This window comes from Helobdella robusta (assembly GCF_000326865.2).
Source record: "Helobdella robusta unplaced genomic scaffold HELROscaffold_35, whole genome shotgun sequence".
Classification (NCBI taxonomy): domain Eukaryota; kingdom Metazoa; phylum Annelida; class Clitellata; order Rhynchobdellida; family Glossiphoniidae; genus Helobdella; species Helobdella robusta.
In genome coordinates, this window is record NW_008704704.1 from 1,621,080 (window position 1) to 1,631,422 (window position 10,343).

A 10,343-nucleotide genomic window follows, 5' to 3' on the forward strand; every position below is an offset into this window, starting at 1 on the left:
CTGTCGTTCTTGTCAAAATTAATTGAAAGATTAGTTTCTAAGGAGCTTATGAAACACTTAGATAAAAACAATTTGTTACCGGTATATCAGTCAGGTTATAGAAGACATCATTCTACCGAAACTGCTTTGTTGCATGTGTTATCTAAGTTGCATGAAAATATAAACAACATTAATCCATCTCTTCTTGGATTCTTAGATATGAGTTCGGCATTTGACTGTGTCGACCATTGCATTTTTCTGAAACGTCTTAATCATAGATTTGGAATAACTGGCTCTGTCGAACAATGGTTTCGGTCGTACTTAACAAATAGAACTAAGCAGGCAATCTACAAGAATAAAACCTCTTCGGTTCAAACGATAAGATTTGGTGTTCCACAGGGCTCGGTTCTCGGACCGATCTTGTTTATTCTTTATACCTCTGAAATTATTGAGGCGAGAGGATTACATGGTTTGGAGTGTCATGCATTTGCAGATGATATTCAGCTTTTTGCCACAGAATCCTATAGCAACTTTCATCTTGCAATTTATCATTTTGTTAAATGTTTGGTCGAGATCGAGAAATGGATAGCTTAACTCGTCTTAAGCTCAACCAAAGTAAGACGCAAATTCTTCTGGTTGGAATTTGGCAACAGCTGTCTAGAATTAAAATTAATTCAGTTATCATTGAGGGCTCAAATATAAACTTCATTTCCAAAGCTACAAACTTGGGTGTCATTTTTGATTCTAGACTGGCAATGACTGAACATATCAAGTTTTTATCTGGTACTGCAACCCTACAACTGCGAAAATTAAAAATAATTCGCAAAAGCTTAACCAAAGATGTTATTCAAAGTTTAGTGCATTCGTTTATTCATTCTAGACTGGATTACTGTAACAGCCTATTTTATGGTTTGCCTGTGCTTCAGTCAATTCAGAATCGGGCAGCTAAGATCGTGGTTGGTGCAAAAAAGTTTGACCATGTTACCCCGATATTCAGAGAACTGCACTGGTTGATGGTCAAAAAAGAATTTTGTTCAAAATATCAACAATCATGTTCAAATGTATGAAGGGAATGGCGCCAGTTTATTTGAAAGAAATGCATGCACCGAAACAACTGTCTTTTAAAACTGTCTGCTTAAGGTCTGATGATAGCAACTTGTTATGTGTGCCCCAAACCAACTTGTAAATGGCTGAGAGAAGTTTCTCAGTATGTGGACCAGCCGTTTGGAATAGTCTACCAAGTTATCTAAGACAGCCCGAACTGACAGAAAAATTGTTCAAGAAATTATTGAAATCATTTTTGTTTTCATTATAAAATTTGGTTTATTGTAGCAATTCAACTGTTTTTTTAGACAGTGCTTTTGAGAAACATTTTGTTTGTAATTAGCGCTATACAAATTTTCGAATAATAATACCTGCCTGAAGAGATGAACCAGTGGAAACAGAGACATACAAAAAGGCAACGGCGAGAGAGAAAGTCTCTTTGGAAGATTCTTTTTTGATTTCTATAGCGCACTCTAGTTTTCCATTTGGACATTGAATATTCAATAAATTGTTTAACCTTACTGGAGATTTTGTAAATAGACATTATTATTATTATTATTGATTATTTTTTTATTAGTATTTTATCTGGATTTTTATTAGTATATATAGTGAATATTGTATTATTTTGTGTTTTATGATATTTGATTGAATAAAAGAAGTGTTCCCATTATTATTATTAATATTACTTTTTTTTGTATTTGTATTTGATGACTTGTATAGCGCCCCTCCAGAATGACATCAGAAGCGCTAGCATCACTGTGGATTGTTGAATAGATGATTTTTTAAACGTTTCTTGAACATCTGTCGATCTATGCCGCTGAATCTTTTCAGATCTGTTGGCAATGCATTTCAAATTTTAGCTGTCGACACCGAAAATCCTCTTTTTCCAAAGCGTGAAGATTTGTGCTTTGGAATCACGAGATCTTCATTATCAGAAGATCTTAATCTGTTTCTGTTTGTAACCTCGGATACTGGTTGGAGCTGCTCTCTCAGATAACATGGAGCCTTGCTGGCCAGTGAATCTCTGACAAGGAGAGCCAATTTAAAAAAACTCTTTCCGGCATACGAAGCCAGTACAACTCATCTCTGATGTAAGCTGATATCGACTCAAACTTCGTAGATCCTGCAATCAGTCTTGTAGCAGTATTAAGCATTGATTGTATGTCATTCTGAAGGGAAACTTTTATACCGTACATTATTGCATTACAGTAATCAATTCTGCTGCAAATTAAACTACAAACAGGTGCCTTTGTTGACTCAACAGTCAGATATCGTCTGATTGACCTGATTTTATGAAGCTGGTAAAACCATCGATGACAAATGGCATTTTGATGGTAGACCAGCAAAACCAAGAAATAACAATCTACGCGATGACAATAAGTCACTAGTTGTTATGGAATCAACTGTTTTTGCAATTGATGAGTCAGCGTACACTGATGAATGGTTTTTTGACTATGGTACAACGTGTCATCTAACTTTTCAAAGAGACATATTTCAAAGTTTTGAAAAATTTTCTCAACCGAGTAAATTATATGTTGCAAATGGTGATGCTGTAGAAGCTTTTGGAAAAGGAATTATTCATCTTCAAGTGAAAGTGAATAATAAATGGCAAACTGTTGAACTCACAGATGTCTTGTATGTGCCAAAAGTAAAAAGAAATTTGTTCTCAGTACTTGCAACTCAAGATAAAAACAGAAATAGCTCTTTTGTTTCAACCTAAAAAAGTTGTCATCTCCTTATTGACAATGTGATAAGTGTTGTTGGAATAAGAAACAACAACGGAGGTTTGTTCAAACTTGTTGCAAAAACTGTTAAACCGTTGAATTCTGAAGTCGAAGTTAACTTTGTCAATGATCAAGATGCATTGCAGTTATACCATGAACGAATGGGACATTAGAATAAGAAACGTGTTAAAATGCATCGATCAAGAGATGTCATTTTTGATGAGAAGGTTGGTCAAACCAAATTCAGTGATTTTGCAAGAAGAATGTTGTTCAGAAGATACAGTTTCGATTGATGTTAAAATCAAAGATGAAAATTAAGAAACTTTGATTAAAAAAAATATTTCAACAGATGAAGATGTTCACAACCGTAGTTCAGTTTCATCTGATGAAGAAGATCAATCTGACCGTTGTAATCAAAAGACCAAAGGCATGGTTTTACGTGGCAGGAATAATATCAAAAAGCCATCTCGTTATGATCCTTTCGTTATGTCTGCATTATGTGAAGTACTTGAACCAGAAAGATACATAGATGCCATTCAAAGTAATGAAAAAGATGAGTGGTTTAAAGCCATGAACAGTGAAATGCAGTCATTAAAGGAAAATCAAACGTGGGAGTTGGTAAGTCTTCCAAAAGATCATAAGGCAATACCATGCAAATGGGTCTACAAGGTAAAACACAGTCCAAATGGTTCTGTTGAACGTTTTAAAGCCAGGCTAGTGGTAAAAGGTTTTTCTCAGAAAAAGGGAATTGACTAGGAAGAAACCTATAGTCCTGTGGTCAGAAGTTCAACTATAAGAACACTATTAAGTGTTGCTGCAAATGAAAAGATGTCACTCATGCAGTTTGATGTGTCAACAGCATTTCTATATAGCAAACTAGATGAAGATATTTACATGGAGCAACCTGAAGGTTTTAAGGATAATTCAGGAAGAGTCTGTAAACAAGCAAAGTTTCTATGGACTTAAACAAGCTCCAAGATGTTGGAACAAACGCTTAGCTGAATTCTTAAAAAAGAGACATTTCAAACAAAGCAAAGAATACAGGGAGGAAAGAAACTCATACTTGCACTGTATGTTGATGATGGACTAGTTGCAGGAACCGATAAAGAAAAAGAAAAAGAATTAAAGTCAGAGTTCAAGCTGCAACATATTTCCTTGGATTAGAAATTAATCAAGATGAGAAGGGAAATATTAAATCGTATACAAGAATGATTCTTGAAAAGTTTGAGATGAGTCAGTGTAAATCCTGTACAACTCCGATTACAAAATCTGAGGAGTTCGATGAAAACAAAAATGAACACGAGGAAGTGAAATTTTCTTACAGATCAGCAGTTGGTGCATTGATGTACTTGATGATGGGAACAAGACCAGATATTGCATATGCAGTTGGAGTAGCATTCAGAAGTTTGGAGAAACCCAGCAAGTCCAATGTAGCACAAGTCAAGCAAATTTTCAGATATTTGCAAGGCACAGCTGATGTCGGTATTGTTTACAAGTCTGGTCAAAACAATGCACTTATAGCCTACAGTGATGCAAATCATGGAGGAAATAAATCTAGTGGAAGATCGACATCAGGTGTAATCTGTATGTTTGGAGGAAGCGTGATCAACGTCAACCCTCAGTTGCGATTTCAACTACCGAAGCAGAAATCGTTGCCGCAAGTAAAGCAGCTTGTGAAGTAATATGGCTCAAATGATTGTTGAACGACATTGTAGATCTAAAGAAAAAGCCAGAAATTTTTGTCGACAATGAAGCAGCAATTCGTTTAGCACATAATCCAGAACTTCACAGAAAAACAAAGCATATCCACATTAGACATTTCTTTGTCAGAGAAAAGATTGCAGAAGAAGAAGTTTCAGTTGAACGAGTTGCGACAGAATTTCAAGTTGCTGATACCCTGACGAAACCAATGGTAGGACCAAGACTTAAAAATGTCTCTCTATTGACAATAGTAATCTTACTCTTCTTCTTGCTCTTGACTTTTCCTCGGCTTTTGATACTGTTGACCATACTATTCTCTTAAGACTGCTGCATCATTTTTTTAATATTACTGATTCTTGTCTATCTTGGTTTTCTTCTTATCTCTGTAATCGTTTTTCTTCTGTTGTTATCAATAATTCTACTTCTAACTCCTCTACTTTTACTTTCGGGGTACCTCAGGGTTCTATCCTTGGCCCTCTTCTATTTATACTCTATACTTCTGAACTACCTCGTATTATTAATAACTTTTCTTTCTCTAGTCAACTATATGCTGATGATTTTTTCATTTATACTTCATTTCCTCCATCTAATCACAATAGTGTTTTTCATAATTTATCTCTATGTCTTTCTTTAATTATCGCTTGGTCTGACTCTATGTGTCTTAAACTTTATCCTTCTAAGTTTGAATTAATTTGTTTTAATAAATCTAAACACTCTATTACTATTCCTCCTATTATCTTACCTGATTCTAAAACTCTTGATGTCTCTCATAAGTTTCGTAGTCTAGGTTTTATCTTTGATTCTACTATGTCTCTTTCTTCTCAGATTAATAGTGTTGCTAGAAGCTCTTACTTTCATCTATGTAGAATAAAAAAACTTTTGCCTTTTCTTGATGATCCTACTCTTCTCCTTCTTGTTAATTCGTTAGTCTTATCTAGGATTGATTATTGTAACTCGCTCTACTATTGTTTTCCGGATTCTATACTCTATCCAGTGGTGCTAAAACAGTGGCCCTTTGCGCTATTTTTTTCGCCCTTACCACTTTAAAAAAATCTATGGTAAGTGGCCCTCAGGTGGTCCTATACATCTTTAAAACAGCTTTCCATGGTTTGTTTTCTATGCTATTATATATATATGCAGTTTCCCGCTCATCTTTAATTTCATTTTTTCGTGAATTTTTTTAATTTTGATTTTTGTCTGCTTTACGTTAAAAAGAATTAAAATGAAGTGGCCTGCATCAAACAAAATAGGCCAAATGTTTAAAAAAATGTCAAAGAAAACTAGAGGTTTTTTAAAATTTTTAAATGTTTTTAATTTAGTTAGAATTAGATGATTGATTGATAGGTAGATCTAGATGTTTCCTTAAACTGTCGGTATTGAGGGTGGTTCCTATTTAGGAAAGGAATGTACAGATCATTTTCACTTCTTTTAGATCACTTTTGATACTGCCCATAATGTTGAAAGAAACCCTAGAAAAGCCAATGTACATTTGTTGAGAGAATGTATTAAAAAGTTAGGGCATCAGCAAGGGGAATTGAGAAAGCACACTTTTCTAGATGATTATACAAGAGCATCTTTTAAAATTGCTTGGCAATTGGCAATGGCTCGAAAAACATTTAGTGATGTGTCCATTATCAAAGATTGCTTTAAAATAGCATGTGATGAACTGTTCCCAAATAGAAAAGATATATATTTGAAATTTTTAAAAATACCTTTAAATCGTCAAACTATTTGTACAAGAATTACAAAATCATCAATGAATATTGAGCAACAAATCCTAGCAGACATTAGTGAGTGTTCATTTTTCAGCTTGGCAATTGATGAAACTACTGACATTAAGGATACTGCACACCTAGCAATTTTTATCAGATATGTCATGAAAGATTGTGTGGCTCATGAAGAATTATTAAACCTGATTCCTATAAAAGATACAACTACTGGGGTAAATATCAGTTCTGCCATTTATGAATTATTAAAAACATATAAAATAAATATCCAAAAATTATTTGCAATTACAACTGGTGGTGCACCTGCAATGATAGGAAAACATAATGGAGCCATAACCTTGTTACGAAATAGACATAATTTTCCAGATTTTGTATCCTATCACTGTATTTTGCATCAGGAAAATTTATGTGCCAAAGACTTCAACCAAATGAATATAACGTCTGTAGTTAATGAAGTCATTTGCTTTATTCGTGCAAAGGCATTGAATCAGAGGCAGTTTCAGAGTATGCTTGCTGAGTTAAGTAGTGACTGAAGATATCATTTTGCATTCAGAAATTCGTTGGTTATCAAGAGCTAAAGTTCTGTTGAGATTTTGTGAACTTATAACAGAAATTCAAAGTTTTTTGAAATCTAAAGGCAAAGATTATGCTGAATTAAATGATCCAGTTTGGCTTTTGAATTTAGGCTTTTTAACAGATATGTCTATACATCTGAACAACTTGAACCTTCAGCTTTAAGGAGAAAATAAGACTTTGCCTGAATTATATAGATATATTACAAGTTTCAAACAAAAACTAAATCTGTTCAGTGCACATTTACAAATGAATAAATTGACACATTTCACTCAACTAGAGAAAATGTTAAAAGAGGTTGATCCTAATTATTTTTATATGAAAGAACTAAAATTATCTGAAAGAGTGGATGTTTTAGTAACAAAATTTGAAAACAGGTTTGAGGAAATTGAAAGTAAAAAAATGCTTTTCCAATTTGTCATAAATCTTTTTATTTATGATTTAAATTCATTGAATCATATCATATCTCATGATAAAATAGACTCTGCAGAATTGGAACTATTGGAACTAAAAAATGACATAAATTTGTGTGATTTTGAAAAAGTGCAACCAAACATTATAGATATGTGGAAACAGATATCTTTACAGCCAGGTTATAAAGTTATATCTAATATTGCTCTGCCAGTTCTATCAATGTTTAGCTCTACATACCGATGTGAAACAGTGTTTTCAGATTCATACAATTCATACAAAAACAAATCCAGAAACAGACTTACTGATATAAATTTAATTCACTGCTTAAGGGCAGCAACAACAAAATATACACCACATTATGGTAATATGTTGTCTGACATTCAAAGCCAAGGATCACATTAATTTAATTTTACTTCCTATTTAGGTTTCATAGAAATTTAAAAATTTTTTCACTCTAATATGTTGTTTTCCATTTATTCAAAAATAAAAATTCATTCATGTATGTATAATATAAGGATAAATATTGTATATATATATATATATATGTGTGTGTGTGTGTGTGAGTGTGTGTGTGTGTGTGATTAGATGGCCCTTCATATATTTTTATTATGTACAAATGGCCCTCTGAAAAAAAAGGTTTAGCATCAATGCTTTAAGTAAAGCTTTTAACTCTGCTGCTCGTCTAGTTGCTCGTGCCCCTTTCTTTTCTCATATATCTCCATATCTTGTTCTCTTGCACTGGCTACCTATAAAATATAGAATAATTTTTAAAATTTGCACGTTCATGTATAAGTCTTAATCTAAATTATTTCCTTAGTATTTATCAGATATATTAATTGAACCTAAACGCCCCGGTTTACGATCGTCTTCTTCTTAACTCGTGTTAAACACTCTTTTGCCTAATCTGCTTTTGCTTTTTCTGGTCCTTTTCTCTGGAACTCTCTACCTACTTCTCTGACTACTTCTCCATCACTTGCGAAGTTCAGAGCGGATCTCAAGACCCATCTGATTTCAAAATTCATTGAGGAGTGCTGTTGAACATCGCGGAAATAGCGCTTTATAAGCTAATTGATTGATTGATTGATTGAAGAATCTGATGTGTGTGATGGGTCTTCAGAACATTTAGATTAAGGTCATCTAATCTAATGGTCCGAAGATCCTTACCAATACTTTTGGTCCCTTAAATCTTCATTTGAATAACCATTTAATGGAGAGGTCTTACAGTACAAAATTTTTGGGTCTAATTATCTCAGATAATTTATCTTGGGCTGAACATATTAATACTATTTCTTCTAAATTAAGCAAAATTTTAGGTCTTCTTTATAAAATAAGATACAAACTTAATAAAACTACTTTAATATTGTTGTACAATGCATTTGTTTTTCCTCATCTATCATATTGTAATCTTATCTGGGGCAATAGCCCTGCTGTTCATGTCTCAAAACTATATAGAATTCAAAAAAAATTTATAAAACTATTATTATATTTAAAAATTACCACTCATGTTGATGAATATTTTTCTTCTTTAGGTCTTCTTACAATATACAAATTACATATTTTTATTGTTGCCTTTTTCATGTTCAAATTTGTCAATAATCTGCTACCATCTAATTTCTCAAATATTTTTTCACTCAAACCTTCACATATTTTTAAATCTACTCGTCACTTCATTCCATATATAATACCATTCAGTAGACTAAAAATTTTAAATGATAGCATATTTATTCTTGCACCCAAAATTTGGTTTACAATTTTGCCTCTATCTGTTACAATTATTTCAAAACCTCGTCTTTTTAAACAACATTGTTAAACTTATTTATTGTCTGATAAACGGCGATTTTTGCAACTATAGTTGTTTTAACCTTATCTAAATCTTATTTGAATAATTTTTGTATATGAGTAATATCAATGATCTGAATAAAACTGTTTTTGTATGTATGTATGTATGTATGTATGTATGTATGTATGTATGAATGTATGGATGTATGTATGTATGTATGTGCGTATGTAGGTATGTATATATGTATGTACTCTTACTTTTGAACTATATTTGGTTTCATATCATTTAATTTATTGAAATGCTATAGAATCCTAAATTCAAAACTTTAATTTTATGTACTCATTTTGAACTATATCTCTGTTTCATAAGATTAATAGAATAGAATCTGCAGTTCAATAACTTTTGATTTATTTCGATCTATTTTAATCCTTGATTTTTGTCGAACTATTTTAATTTTTGATTTTTGTTGATCAATGTTGATTTTATTTGGATAGGGTGACTTTCTTACAAGCATTTGGTTGCTTTTTTAGTTTACCCCTCTTTTGAGAAAATAAACGAATTGAAATTGAAATAATGTTTTAAATAAAATGAGAAGTTGTTAAGTTTTATGTTTTATATTAAAACATTATGATTTATGATATACATTTATTTTCTTTGGACCAAATGTTCTTTGCTTTGTATGTAACTTCTCTTTTCCCTTTTCTGTTGTTCCGGTTGATAATGAACAAGTCAAGAACGTTGCTTAGTTTATTTCTCTTCTTTTAATGTCTTTCAATACTAATATCAATTAATTAAACGATCTACGTGTCAAGAAATTCAAGTTATTGGAGATTTAAATTCATCTACAAAACTGAGATCATGCGATGTTTCCATCCACATATACTGTGTTTTGTCAACGTTTAGTTTCAACTTGTTTGATAGCATCCAATTTTCCACTGCGTTTACTGCGTCGGACACCTTATCGCTCACCCGACACCATGACTCGGGCCAACCAGATCCGTACAATTGGATATCATCAGCATAAAGGTGACAATGAAGACCTAAAACCTCCACGACGCTGATGACATCTCCAGTGTACATAATGTACAATAGAGGGCCAAGCACTAAACGGTAAAACGGGAGATAGGTACTCCTATGGTATCGTTCATGTTTACAAACAATGATAATGTACTTTTAAAATAAATTGACTCCGCCCATTTTGAATTATCTAGCGCTTTATCAAATTATCAAATTTATATCAAATTGAAAATAATTTAATACAAGTTAATTCTTAGTTAAGTAATTTAATACAAGTTAATTTTTAGGTAAGTTAGATCATTACTTGTCAAATATCAATGGCTTATGGAGTGGTTAACAGGGTTAGGGTTAGGGCCTCCATTTTTAACAAAATTTTCAATCATT